Source organism: Megascapheus bottae, chromosome 14 (genome assembly GCF_031878675.1).
Source record: "Megascapheus bottae isolate mThoBot1 chromosome 14, mThoBot2.hap1, whole genome shotgun sequence".
NCBI lineage: Eukaryota > Metazoa > Chordata > Mammalia > Rodentia > Geomyidae > Megascapheus > Megascapheus bottae.
This window is the reverse complement of record NC_143522.1, coordinates 959,282-974,058: the sequence shown is the minus strand read 5'-3', so window position 1 is coordinate 974,058 and position 14,777 is coordinate 959,282. Positions and strand designations below refer to the sequence as shown.

The following is a 14,777-nucleotide window of genomic DNA, read 5'->3' as shown; positions in this document are numbered from 1 at the left end:
TCAAAAGCATAATTATATGCTGAATTTATATTATAGATAGAGAGATGATGATTAGGTAAAAAATTAAAAGTATCAAGTCTAAAACCAGACAAGATACCTCTCAAGGAAACAAAGGGTATTTTTACATCAAGCCTCAGGCAATATAATCACATATGATTATTTTTTTCCATAGCCTCCAAAGAAAAGACTAGTATAGGAATAAATAATTGCACAGCTCTTCTCTACTTTCCAAATAAAGATTTTTACCTTAGAAAAAGTACAAGTTATTGGGTCAACCCTAAATACCCTCTCCAACACTCATTAAGGATTTCTTTATCTTTAATGACTTTTACTACTTTGTCAGGTTTTAAAAACCAGAACAGAGAAAGCCTGCATACCTTATTTTGTGAGGGAGGCTGGATTTTGGAGGAAGCACTGGCTCTCCTTCAGAATGCTGCTTCTTGGTCTTTGAATTCTATCTCTGTGAAAAATCAATGGGTCAGTGGAGTTTTGGTCTGCCAAGACAGCAGGGGCCCTCTAAAGCCTACCCCTCCTGTTGATCACAGCTAAAGATGTTTACAAAACCAAGAGGCATACTACCTGAACACTGCAAACCCACTGCAGGAGGATTCCAGGGGATGGGTGATTCTCCAAACCTGCCCACACCCCTTTTTTTTTTCCTTTCTCATGCAGCTTTATACTGAAGGCATGTCTCAACTTCAGAGCAGTCTAGCTTAGCTGAAGTTAAAATTCCAACATGTTTTCTAGTCCCCAAATAGGAAATGTTAACCTTGTGGGGTGGAGTGTGTGTGAAACATTTCAGAGTAGAAAGAACTAGAGAAACTGGTTTCCTAATTCTGTCTGAGAAGGCTAGGCTCAGTCTAACATCTGAGAGGAGAATGCAAGAAACAAACCAATGCAGCAAAGGCTTTGAGAACTTAGTTGAGATATAAGCCATCACCATTGTGCTTCACCCCCTGAACTCTGCATATATCCACAGAAGCTAGGAATACTTAAGAATAAGCCCAAGTTGGAAATTAAGTGCTGGATTTGATTCCTCAGTACCATATAAACAAAAAAAGCAGGATGTGGTGCTGTGATTCAAGTGGTAGACCACTAGCCTGGAGACTGGGCACTGTCCCTGAGCTTAAGCCCAAGGACTGGCAAAAAAGAAAAGGAATGAGCCTCGCTGAGCACCAGTGGCTCATGTTTATAATCCTCCATACCCAGGAGGATGAGATCTAGAGGAGCACAGTCCAAAGCCAGCCACAAAACAAAGGTCCATGAGGTTGTCTCCAAAGTACCCAGCTAAAAGCAAAGCTAAAGACATGATTCAAATGGTAGAGCATCAACCTAGCAAGCACACCAAGCAAGCACCAGGCCCTAAGTTTAAATCCCAATACTGCCCTCCCCCACAAAAAAGTCAGAGCCTAACTGAGCTAACCAATTACTAGCTAAAAAAAAAAAATCACCAACATTCTCCTAAAGAGTCTTCAAGGCCTCAGAATCAAGAGACTGTTCAGGATATGATCTGAAATTATGTAGTCCAAGAAGTAAGAAGATGTTACTAATTCTCAAGAGAAAAACAAAAAACAAATGCCAGCCTTAAAATGACCTATTTGTGTGTGTGTGTATGTGTGTGTGCACATTTAGATTTATTGTACCAAAGCAAGTTGCACACTTTTAACATTTAAAAAAACATCATCTTTCCTTTCAGTGAAAACAAAAGGAAATTTAAAAATAAATGAACAGGGGCTGGGAGTTTGGCCTAGTGGTAGAGTGCTTGCCTAGCATACACAAAGAACTGGGTCAATTCCTCAGTACCACATACATAGAAAAAGTCAGAAGTGGTGCTGTGGCTCAAGTGGCAGAGTGATAACCTTGAGCAAAAAGTGCCCAAGGACAGTGCTAAGACCCTGACTTCAAGCCCCAGAACTGGCAAAAAAAATAAAAATGAAAATAACAAAATTACAATAAAGAATGTCAATTTCAAATAAGTCTGCTGATTCACCTGTAGTGGCAGGTTTCAAGTCATCATTAGGATAGAATTTCATGTAATAGAGTCATCTTAAACTTCCAGGAAAACAAAAGCCATATAATGAGTGACTGTTGTCCTTAATGTACTATGTTATCTCTCATCTCTTTTGCTGTCCCTTGGTTATCTCATCTGGTTACAGTATTTTACCTTGTTATCTGATATATTGTGCATATGTTTATTCGGGTTTTTGAAATAGCATAGGGAAGGGGGGAAAACAAACTGAGGGGCGGGGTGGGGGGAGGGAAATGGGGACCAAGACATGAAAAAGGGTATCAATGTTTGTGAAGTAATGCACCTTCTATCTGGTGACTATAATGTAACCCTTCTATTAATTATAATTAAAAATATATTAAAAAAAGAAAACTTCCAGGAAGTCTGTTAGACATCACAGTTACACAGGCCAGAAGAGAAATCATGTTGAAAATGACCCATATTTTGAAGCTATCAAGAAAGACTTTAAGAAAGCTATTATAATTATGCCCCATGAAAAAAATAAAACTGCATTTGAAAAGAAGAGATAGAAATTCTCTGTAAAGAAATACAAACTATTTTTTTGTCAATGAAAATGACCAAGATTTAAACCATTTTAAGGAGAATACTTTTTCATCTGACTTTACACAAAAGAGACTTGCATTTTTAATCTGAAGCTGCTGTGGCCTCAGGACTTTGTTCCTTGCTCAAGAGGCTTCAGATGCCATTGTGCTTCTAACTCCCCTGTGCTCTTGAGGCGTGTGTTGGACATAGTCTCTTCTGTTGGAAGTCCTTGTGGCAGCTTCAGGGGCTTGATTCTTATCAAGTGCTTGACTACTTTGAGTTTTGCCTTCACTGAAGGAATGTTCTTGTGGACTTGAGGGGTATGTGCCTTTTGTAATCCAAGCATCTTGATAATATCTTTTTCCCAATATGGACATCTCTGTGTACTTTTTATTCTGGTAACAATGTGTAATTGATGAGGGTGCTGTGGATCCCCACCATACTTTTTGTGGTCTTTAGGTGAAGCCGGAAACACTTTATCTGGAATCCTTGATCTGGTAAATTTATGACGAATCCAGTCTGTACCAATGAGAAGCTCTATACTTTTTGTCACAGTCTGTAATCGGCCTCGGGGTATCTGGACTACTGAGCGTAAAATTCCTGCCATAAAGGTAGTGCTGTTCTCTTTAGAGGTCTTGGTGAAGAAGAATGCAGCAATTTAAGCATCCAGCAGGTTAAAACTCCAGCCTCAATTTCCCACCCAGGGGAAGCCGAGCAGAGGTCAGAGCACGGCGTGGCACCCCTGAGCCAGTCCGTGTCTCAGCCACACACGCGCTCTGTTCCAAGCCCGGCCACAAACTATTTTTTTTTTTAAGAGAACCATTTGGAAACTTTGGAAAAGAAAAACACAATTTTTATTTTTTTAAGTCACTAGACAGGCTCAATAGCAAAATAGAGCAACAAAGAAAAAGTTAAATGAAGATGAAAAACTGATTAATAGAAATGATCTAAACTGAATCAGAACAGAAAGAGAAAGAACTGGAAAAAATGAATAAAGGCTAGAGAGCTTCAGGTTAATATCAAAAGCTGGCATCTACAAAACAATTATTGGAACTAGTAAGTAAATGTAACAGTTTCCAGACTTAAGGTTAATATACAAACGTCAATTGTTCATTTGTATAACACCAACAAACAATTGAAAATGGAATTTCAAAAACTATTCAAACTATCAACCAAACTCATAAAACAGATAGAAATAAATCCAACAAAAGATGATTAAATGTGCACATTAAAACTGTAAGTCAGAACCGGTCGCAGTGGCTCAGGCCTGTAATCCTAATTTCTCAAGAGGCTGAGATCTGAGGATCAAGGTTCAAAGCTAGGTCTGGCACAAAAGGACCTGAGACTCTTATCTCCAATTAACCTTTAGAAAGTGGGGCTTGGCTCCAGGGAAAGGCGGTAGCCTTGAGCTGAGGAGCTCAGGGACAGCGCCCAGGCCAAGCTCAAGCCCCATGACCCAGGCCCTGAGATAAAGCCCCAAGATTGGCAAAAACAAACAAACAAACAAAAAAACTATAAGACAAGCCAGCTGTTGGTAGCTCACACCCATAAACCTAGCTACCCAAGAGGCTTAGATATGAAGCCAGTGGGGCAGAAAAGCCCCATGAAACTCTTATTTCTAATCAACTACTCAAAAGAAGCTGAAAGTGCAGCTGCAGCTCAAGGGGTAGAGTGCTAGCCTTCAGCAAAAGAAGCTCAGGGATAGCATCAGGTCCTGATTTCAAGCCCTAGGACCAGTATCCTCCCCCCCCAAAAAAAAATCCCTGTAAAATATTACTAAAGAAAATTAAATAGATTAAACAGGACCTAAGCAAATGAAAAGATAGAGCATACTTAAGGATTTCAAGTCCCATCATTGTTAAGATGACAATATGCCTATATACGCTATCCTCATGGGGTACCAAGACAAGTTTCAGCAGAATTCCCAGCAGGAGAAAATCCAATTCTAAGCTTTAGATGATAATATAAATGAATTACAATAATCAAAGTAAAGAAGGGGGAAAAGGCAGAAGAGGAGAAGCAGGAAGACAAAGAAGGTGAGAAGAAAAACAAAATTAGAGGACCCAATTTCAAGATTTATTATAATGCCCCAAAAGTCAAGTTTGGTATTGGTAGAAAAAAAAAAAGACATATAGATAAACAGAACAGAATACAGAAATAGACCCCTACGCAAATTACAAATTGAATTTCTAAGAAAAGTAGCAATACATAATAAAGTCATTTCGACAAACAGTGTGAGTCAACTGGCGGTTTGGAAAATGTAAGTACCTACCTTTGTCTTACAAAATACACAAAAGTTAACTCAAAATAGGCGACTGAACTACATGTAAACCAGAAGCCACAAAAACCTCTAGAAAAAAAGCATAGAAGGAAATTTTTGCAACATTGGATTAGGTAATGTTTTCCTAGATGTGATATCAACGTCATGAACCATAAAAGGGAAAAATAGGAAATTGAACTGGATCAAAGTGTAACATTTTTGTTCTTTGTAAGACACCACAACAGCCAGTTATTGGTGGCTTATGGCAATCATGCTAGCCACTGAGTGTAAGGTTTAGCCAAAAGGAAACTGCCATCTGGTTCGGGGAGAAAAGCACTTTTTGGGTCAAGAGCAAATTGCCAGTCCACCCATGGACTGGTGGGATTGGGAAGGCAAGCAAGGCAGATGTGACCTCCGAGCCTGGGGAGGGGTAACTGCCACCACCAGAGCCATTTACCTGGGTTAAGAATGCTGGCCTGGGGCTTCTAGGAAAGAGGCCATTTTTCCCAGGCAGACCTAACACTCAGGAGGCTGATATCTGAGGATCATGGTTGGAAGCCAGCAGGCAGAAAAATCCCAGAAACTCTTAGCCACCAAAAAGCTAGAAGTAAAGCTGTAGCTCAGCTGGTACAAGTAAGAGCCTTCAGCGCAAACGCTAAGGAACAGAGCTCAGACCCTGAGATCTGTGTTGTAAGATGGAAAGCAAGAGAAGCCACATTTTGAGAGGTGGTACCTTGGAGTCTTTATTAAAAGTCCAGTGTGACTACTGGTGAACTTCTGTCTCAAAGACCAGCAGCCAGAAAATACACTTACCACAGTCAGGAAACTGGCCAGAGAGAAAAGAAAAACAATACCAACAAACCAATTCAGCTCCAATGGAGAGCAGAAGTGGGATGCCATAATGACCAGAGAAGAGCCAGGACAGGAGCATGGCATGGCCTAATGCCTCCTGAGCTGATCTGGGCCTAAATAGGGTCCAGGCAGGGGGTAGGATCACAGGAAATTCCCAGTCCCTGGCACTGGACTGACAGGCTTAGTAACCTATTAGCCCAGTGCTTGCCCCCTGCCTCCAGGGATTCAGGTACACCCCTCACCTGGAAAGTGAGGACTTCACCTTCACACACCATGAAGACAAGATGCCAGACCATACTGTACACCATGGGGCAAGGATGGCAGTGGCCAGATGTGGATGTCTAGTTCAGTTCAAGCCCCCAGTACCAGCACCAAATAATAGTAACAATAGTAATAAGGACATAGCTCAATAGCAGAGCACTTGCCTAGTCTGCTAATATGCACAAGGTCCCAGTAAGAACTACAAGGGGGCAGATAAGAGGAGAGAGGAAGGGTTGGCAAGTACAGTCACAATGTTCAATGTACATGTGTGAAAAAGTTAATGAGATAAGGAGGATTGGATAGGAATGAACAGACGGGGAGAAAGATGGAAGGAGTGGCATTAATCAAGATGTACTGTACTCAGGGGCCGGGAGTTTGGCCTAGTGGTTAAAGTGCTTGCCTAGCATGCACGAAGACCCGGGTTTGATTCCTCGGTACCCCACATACATAGCAAAAAGCCGGAAGTGGTGCTGAGGCTCAAGTGGTAGAGCTCTAGCCTTGAGAAAGTCCAAGGACAGTGCTCAGGCCCTGAGCTCAAGCCCAGGACTGGCAAAAAAAAAAAAAAATGTACTGTACTCATACGCTGACATGCTGAATTGAAATTGAAACACCTATATACCACTACTTAAAGATTTTTAAAAGCAAGTTACAAATTGGAGGATAAATATTTTCACAGCTTATGTCAGAAGACTTTTACAGAGAAGTTAAAGAAAGCTCTTACAACCTAATAATAAGAATCCAAATAACCCAATCAATACAGATAGCCAGTAAGTACATGAAAAGATGCTCAACCTCATTTATCAACAGGGAAATGCAAATTAAAATCTTATTGAAATACCACAACACTTTCATTAGATGGGTTAAAATTAAAAAGACTGAGCATGTCAAGTTCTGACAAGCATATAGAGCAGCTCCAATTTTCACATGCTGCAAGGAGGACCAAAAACTACTATAAATCAGAAAACATTTTATGCAAATTCTTACAAAGTTAACCTGACACCTATAATTAGCCCCAGTCTTTCCACTCCTAAATATTTACCCAAGAGAAACAAAGGCACTTACACACACACACACACACACACACACACACACACACACACACACACACACTTTGCATGAATATTCATTTCAGCTTTGTTTGAAATAGCCCAACTGGAAATTGTTAGATCTGCCTGGGAGAACAGTCCCCCACTCCCTTTCTCTTCACCTGCCTGAAAACAGTAATCACCTGTGAGTCAGCAAAGGGCCCCAGATTCTGAGGTCACTTCCTCATCTGCCAAGGTCACACATCCTGGACTTCCCTAGTTATACCTCTCTTGGACAGTAAGAGGTTCCCCAAGCTCTGAGATTACTTCCACATCTGCTGTGGTCCCACCTCCTATCTTTCCCTATATAATCCTGCTCACACAAGTCCCCTCCTCCTTTTTTCCTTTTCCTCTTTCTCTTTCCCCTCTGTCTTCACACACCTCCATTTCACGTCAGCCCTAAGTTTACTATCCCCCCAATAAACTTTTCTGCATGAACCATGTGGTAGGTTTCCTTTCCAGTGAACCTTACAGAAATAACCCAAATGACCACCACCAAACACATGCTAAACTAATAGTTGTATATTCAGAGAAAGGAATTCAACTGAGCAATAAAAATAAATGATATATGACACATGAAACAATGTGCATGAATCAAAGTATCATTATGCTGAATTAAAACTTCAGGTAAAGGGGCTGGGAGTTTGGCCTAGTGGTAGAGTGCTGGCTTAGCATACACGAAGACCCAGGTTCGATTCATACATAGAAAAAAGCCGGAAGTGGTACTGAGGCTCAAGTGGTAGAGTGCTAGCCTTGAGAAAGTCCAAGAACAGTACTCAGGCCCTGAGCCCACGCCCAGGACTGGCAAAAAAAAAAAAAAATCAGGTAAAAAAGGGAGCATACAGCTTAATTCCACTTGTATAGAATTCTAGAATATACAAAATAATCATTTGTGGCAGAAATAGATTACTTATCTGGGAGAAAGGATGAAAGAGATGGATTTTGATCTCCAGAAAACTACTGAGTAATAGAAAAATTTTAAACAGCGATTATATCAAAGCATGCCAAAATTGATGAGCTAACACTATATTAATGTATACAATTTATCGTACTTCAATGTTGCCTCAATAAAGCTGTTTAATTAAAGAATCTAGATCCAACTTATTGACAAAAGGCCCTAAGGTTTTTGCTTTCAGCCACACAGTGGACAGGAAAGTTTGTTGTCACTGTAAAACATTTAGAAATGATAGATAATTAACCACCCCCCTCACCATGTGTGATTGGGGCTTGAGACCAGGGGAAAAAATGTTGCTAGTTCCATAAGCAAGGAGCTTCGGCTTGGATAGTGCTTTAGGAACTAGAAGTGGTCCCCACACCATAGGATAAGACCCAGACTTCCCTATACCCTAGAGATCTTTGAAGGGCAACACTCATAATGATAAATTAGAATGAAAAATAAAAATCACTTGCTGGCCCATGATGAGAATAAGAAATTCACTTACTGGCCCAAGATGAAGATGAAAATAAGGATGACTGTCTTAGGAAAGTTTTCCTTTCAGAACATTTAACCACAGCCTATCCTCACATGGAATTAGGATTTGAATTTATCCGTGTAGTCAGGGAACCTCAAAGTAGACAAATCAACTCACAAAGTGGTCCAGGCTGGAAATATGCCTGAGGCAATTGGCAGGAAAATACACAACATTTTTCTGAATGGCAAATCCTAACCCAGTCTTACAGAATGTCTTTATTAGTATGCTTACTGAAAGTGAGCTCATAATACACAATAATGAAATACATGAGAACACTAGAAAGGTAATATGTGTGCACATGTGAAACTCTTGAATATACTTCGTAGCTAAGTATCATAATTTTTTCTTAGCAGGGCAAACTCAAATAGCCCATCTAATCAATGTTGTTCAATTTCTTTCCTCAGGAAAGAAATGCTGGGAATTCTATTACAAATACTAGGGAATATTTACCTTCTGGTTCATGAAGTGTAAAATGTATGTGAAGAAATAACACATATAACTTGAGACTTTATTTTTTGCCAATCCTGGGGCTTCAACTCAGGGCCTGGGCACTGTCTTTGGACACTTTTTGCTCAAGGCTAGCGCTCTGCCACTTCAGCCACAACACCACTTCCGGCTTTTTCTACGTATGTGGTACTGAGCAATTGAACCCAGGGCTTTGTGTATGCTAGGCAAGCACTCTACCATTAGACTATGCTCCTGGCCCCAGACTTTATTTTTTAAAAGGTGCAAATGTTGGGCTAGGAGTTTGGCCTAGTGGTAGTGCTTGCCTAGCATGTACAACGACTGGAGTTCGATTCCTCAGTACCACAGAAATGGTGCTGTGGTTCAAGTGGTAGAGGTCTAGCCTTGAGAAAGCTCAAGGACAGTGTTCAGGCCCTGAGTTCAAGCCCCAGGATTGGCAAAAAAAAAAAAAGTGCAGATGTCAAGAGTGTATGTGCATATGAGTTTGGAGATACTCTGAACTTACTGAAGACTGAAATTGAAGAGCACTGAAACTATGCTGTTTAAACTTGTATATTGTTTGGATACATTTCTTTTCTTTTGAAAATGAGCATTTGTAACTTCAGGGAAAAACATTTTGAATGGACTTTTTTATAACTATAGCAGTGAAAATAATAAACAAAACTTCATTTCTGGGTATAGTACCACTAGTTAGATATGGGAAAGCAAAGCAATGGATTAAAAACAAACTTAGTGTTCTTTGAAAATCCTGTTTTTCATACTTCTTTTATGTCACTTAAACTGCAATTACTAGAAAGATGGTTTTCTGAAAAGTATCCCCTTCCAAGAATCATGTTCATTGAGAACAACTTATGATTCCAAAACTGACTATAGATCACAGTTGTCTTGAGGATCAAGCATTTAACAATGATGAGATCATCCTCTCCTGTGAATTGGCCTGGTGTAGACAGATAGTCAAAGAATTGGCAAAGCCAGAGGAGGGAGGGAAAGGGGAACAAAAACATGAGAAGGGGTATAAAGGTTCGAGAAGTAATGTACCCACTACCTGACAAATGTAACTGTAATCCCTCTACACATTATCCCAACAATAAAATCCAGTTAAAAAAAAAAAGAACTGGAAATGCAGAACAACTAATTGCATATATGTCCATCAGAAGAATAAAAGAAGCTGCGCACTGGTGGCTCACACCTGTAATCCTAGCTACTCAAGAGGCAGAGATCTTAAGGATCACCATTCAAAGCCAGGTCAGACAGGAAAGTCCATGGGACTCTTATCTCTATGTGACCATCGGAAAACTAAAAGTGACGCTATGGCTCAAAATGCTGAAGTGCTAAAAGGTTCAGGGACAGCACCCAGGTCTTGAGTTCAAATCCCACAGCCAACAACAACAAATAATGTAAGACTAGTATCTTGACCAGGCACTGGTGGCTCATACCTGTAATCCTAGCTATGCAGAAGACTGAGATCTGAAAATTGTGGTTCAAAACCAGCTCAGGAAGCAAGTCCAAAAGATTCTTATCTACAATTAAATACCAAAAAGTTAGAAGTGGAGCTATGACCTATGTGGTACACCAGCCTTATGCAAAAAAAAAAAAAAAAAAAAAAAGCTCAGGGACAGCATCCAGGCCCAAGGTTCAAACCCCAGGATATCTGTCTCTCTCTCATATACACACGCACGCACGCACGCACGCACACACACACACACACACGCTAGTGTCTCTACATTTTGTAGAATTTCTCTAAGTTTCACACACACACAAGATGTTTGTTATATAGCTAGGAGTATGATGCAAGTGGTACAACTCCTACCTAGCAAGCATAAGGTTCTAGAGTTCAAATCCCAGGACAGCTCATCCCCCGCCCTCCAATAAAAAGATGTCCCATTTGAAAAGAAAAATAAAAAAGTGTTGTGCTAAGAGGTGTGATCATTATAAAGCTCCATTATAAAGCTCAGAGAAATACAAAGAGGGAAACTTTCCTAGAGATGAGGTAGACAAAATGAGAAAAAAATAACACTTCAAAAATAAAAATAAAGGATTTTTGTTGTATGAAAATGTTATCCTCTGAAGAGGCACACACAGTGACTATAATGCCAACACATGGAGGCTGAAGCAAGAGGATGAGGCCAAATTGGAGGACATAGTTTGAATATGAGGCTGGCCTGGGCTACAAAGCAAGATATCATCTCAATAAAATGAAATAAAATAAATTGCAACTCATACCTACCATTTGTAAAGTTACTTTTAATTAAATCGCATGCCTTAATAAGTATTTGAATTATGGGATTAAGATGACACTATAGGATCCTTTTAATAAAATTTGTCTTCTAGTTCTAGTGGCTCACACCCGAGATCCAAATTACTCAAGAGGCTGATACCCAGAGGATTACAATTCAAGGATATGCTAGGCAGAAAAGTCCACCAGACACCATCTCCAAAATAATCTGCAAAAAGCAGATCTGGGGATAGGATTCAAGCAACCAAATCAAGCAGCACAAAAATACCTGAGTTTAAATTCTGATAGACACAAGTTTGCCTTTCCGTTGGTAAAATTTGGGACATGTAAACCATCAGAAAGACTTAAGCAACTATGAGAAATCAAGTAAACAAAATCCCACAGATCTATTGTGCTATTTAAAGAGAAAAGCAGAAAAATACGTTAAGAAATCTTTTCTCAGAATTCCTGAAAAGAAAACCACCATTCTACTACCTGCAAGCAGTAACTGAGTTAGGAAAAGAACAGCAATATAAACTAAAACTAGTAAGTGGGATTTGAATGATATTATATCTACAGTACCAAAGAATCTCCTAGTTTTATTTGCAAAGAAAACTTACCTTTATAATAGATAAATTTACGCCAATGGATCACTTTTTTTTTTTTTGCCAGTCCTGGAACTTGAACTCAGGGCCTGAGCATTATCCTTGGGCTTTCTCAAGGCTAGACCTCTACCACTTGAGCCACAGAACCACTTCTGGCTTTTTCTATGCATGTGGTACTGAGGAATCGAATCTGGGTCTTCATGCATGCTAGGCAGGCACTCTACCACTAGACCAAACTCCTGCCCATGGATCACTCTTAAGTTCAGTAATAGTGGGGCAAACTGACACATTCCTGGTAAGAAATAACAAAAGTACACACCTCTAGTAAAATCTTGCCAAGAATATTTTACCTGAGTTCAATCGTGCCTCACATGATTTATAGAAAATGAGGAGCCAGATGGTTAAAATATAAGCAAACAATCAAATCCCAGGGGTAGATACTTTTTATAAAACTATTCTTTTAAAAAGCCAATGTCCTTATTTTTTTTCATATGGGACGACTATTCTAAATTGAAAAGCATTTAAAAATCTATAACCTATTACCTGCAATGTATATTATTCAAATCCTGGTTGGGAGCAGAAGAGAATGGGAAGCTGCTATTTAAAAGTTCTTGAAAGCAGTTTCTGTACTAGTGGCTCATGAGTAGTATCCCAGCTTGGGCAGACAAATCCTTGAGATTTCTACCTTAACCAGCACAAAGCCAGAAGTGAAGGTATAGCTCAAGTGGTAGAGCTCCAATCTTGAGCAGAAAAAGCTACTGGCATGCACACATACATATACTCTCACACACAAAATCAACCCTGAAACTAATTGGAAACTAATTGAAATTTTAAGGATAAATATGAGTAAGTATTGTTTTACTATTAATTTTCCTTAGCTGTAATCAGTATGATGTGGTTATACAGAATACTCTTGCTCTTAGAAAATTTGTGCTCAAGTTTTTAGAGTGAAAACGATACCCTCAATTTAATTTAAAATAATTTAACTGTGTTGGGCCTTGGTGGCTTCTCCTGTAATCCTACCTATTCAGGAGGCTGAGGTCGTGGTTGAAAGCCAGCCCAGGCAGAAAAGTCCCTGTAAGACTCTTAAAGCTAATTAACCACCAGAAAACCAGAAGTGGGCTATAGCTTAAAAAAAGCTCAGGGACAGTGCCCAGGCCCGGAGTCCAAGCCCCATAACCAAAAAATTTTTAAAAAGGGGTAACACAAAAAATAAAAAGGGTAACTCTTCGGTATATGACCTTTATAATAACAATAAAATAATTTTTAAATAGCTAAAGCAAATATGGTTAGGGACATAGCTCATATAGAAGGCCAAGCTATAAGACCCTGACTTCAAAACTCAATTCCAATTAAAATGTTTTTTTTTTAAATAGCTTTAAACTTCACCTTCAATATTAAAGTACCATGTCATTCTATTTGTTTTTGTTTGTCAAGTCATGAGACCTGAACTTGGGCCTGAGAGCTATCCCTGAGCTCTTGTGGCTTAAGGCTGGCACTCTACCACTTTGAACCTCCCAGCCACTTCCAATTTTGAATAGTTAATTGGAGATAAGAGTTACAGGAGGTATCTGCTTGAGCTGGTTTTGAATCAGGATCCTCAGATCTCAGCCTCCTAAGCAGCTAGGATTATAGGCATGAACCACCATACCTGGCCACCATGCAATTCTATAGAAGTCTGGTTTTCTAGATTTACTTACTCATTATTTATTCCGCAAATAATAAAAGCTTTTTTTTTTTTGGTTCTTTTTTTTGCTAGTCAATTGAAGATGCAGTCTCTTGGATTTTATTTTATTTTTTTTGCCAGAAGTTGGCTTCAAAATGTTGTCTTCAGATCTCAACCTCAATTACAGGCATGGGCCACCAGCTCCTGGCTTCTAAAACCTGTTTTAACTATTGAAAATAATTTTCTAATGGTAAAACAGGTCTAATATAAATCAATAACCATCACAAAACTTACAGTGTGAACATCTGGATTTATACCCAAATAATAAACTTAATAGCAGTACAACAAACTGTTTATTACAGCATATGTTATATTAAATTTACACAATGATATATATAAAAACACATACCTTTTATATAATACAGTAATTTAACAACAAGAATATCAAATCAACTACTAGTCATGCACAAAACATGCATATTTTGGTACTTTAAAAAAGCAATTTTACACAATACTGTTTACAAAAACAAACACTTTTTTTAAAAAAAAGACAAAAAGCCCTTTCAGATAGTCAGTGGTCCAATCTGGACTAGATTGCACTAATGTGTGAGCCAGTGCTTAGGTGGCAGAGTGCTCAGAGGGCTGGGAGTCATGCCCAGAAGAATACCAGAGGACCAAAATGTTTTCCCAAAGCTGTCCTCCAAGGGACAAATGGTTGTACTGGCTACAAATTAGAGAAGTGGAGAAAGGCATCAGTGTTCTGGCTATGCAGCCCTGGAAAGGGTTAGGCACCGAGTGTGATGAGGTTTTGTGACTCCTCTGAAGGTATGACCAGCCTCCCTTTGCCAGGCTGCTGCGTCTGCACTTTTAAGAGTCTGGACTACAAGTTCTCTGAGTTCAGTAAACAAAACAGTTCTGAGATGAGACAAGGAGGAGGAGGAGGAGACAGCTGAGAAATGTAGATGGTACCATTAAAAAAAGAAAATTAAAACACTTGTAGGAAACAATGGCTGTCTTTCCTACCTGTGTCACACACAAGTCCCACGTTAAGCCCTTCCACGCGAAAGCCCTAGCTTTCGACCATGTCAGACACAGCCTTCAAGAAGCCAATGTAACGTGCGAGACTCCATCCACTTGACCTTGAACCAGTCATTCTCATCCAGATGAAAAACCTGCACCTTAAAACCCGCACTTTTTGTGCGAGATGCTCAGACACAAAAATTCATTCACTATCTATCTCCACCTTAAAAACAACAACAACAAAAATGCCTCGGCATTTACTTCTAACTAGCAGTCACATCCTGTACCACTTCCAATTCAAAGGCACTAGTGAGCTGTCCATACG

At 39.5% G+C, this 14,777-nt stretch overlaps 1 pseudogene; it reads right to left on the bottom strand.

Moving 5' to 3' along the window:
- Positions 1-2,629: 2,629 nt before the first annotated feature.
- LOC150054496 (large ribosomal subunit protein uL30m pseudogene) lies at positions 2,630-3,232 on the bottom strand (annotated as a pseudogene).
- Positions 3,233-14,777: the final 11,545 nt, after the last annotated feature.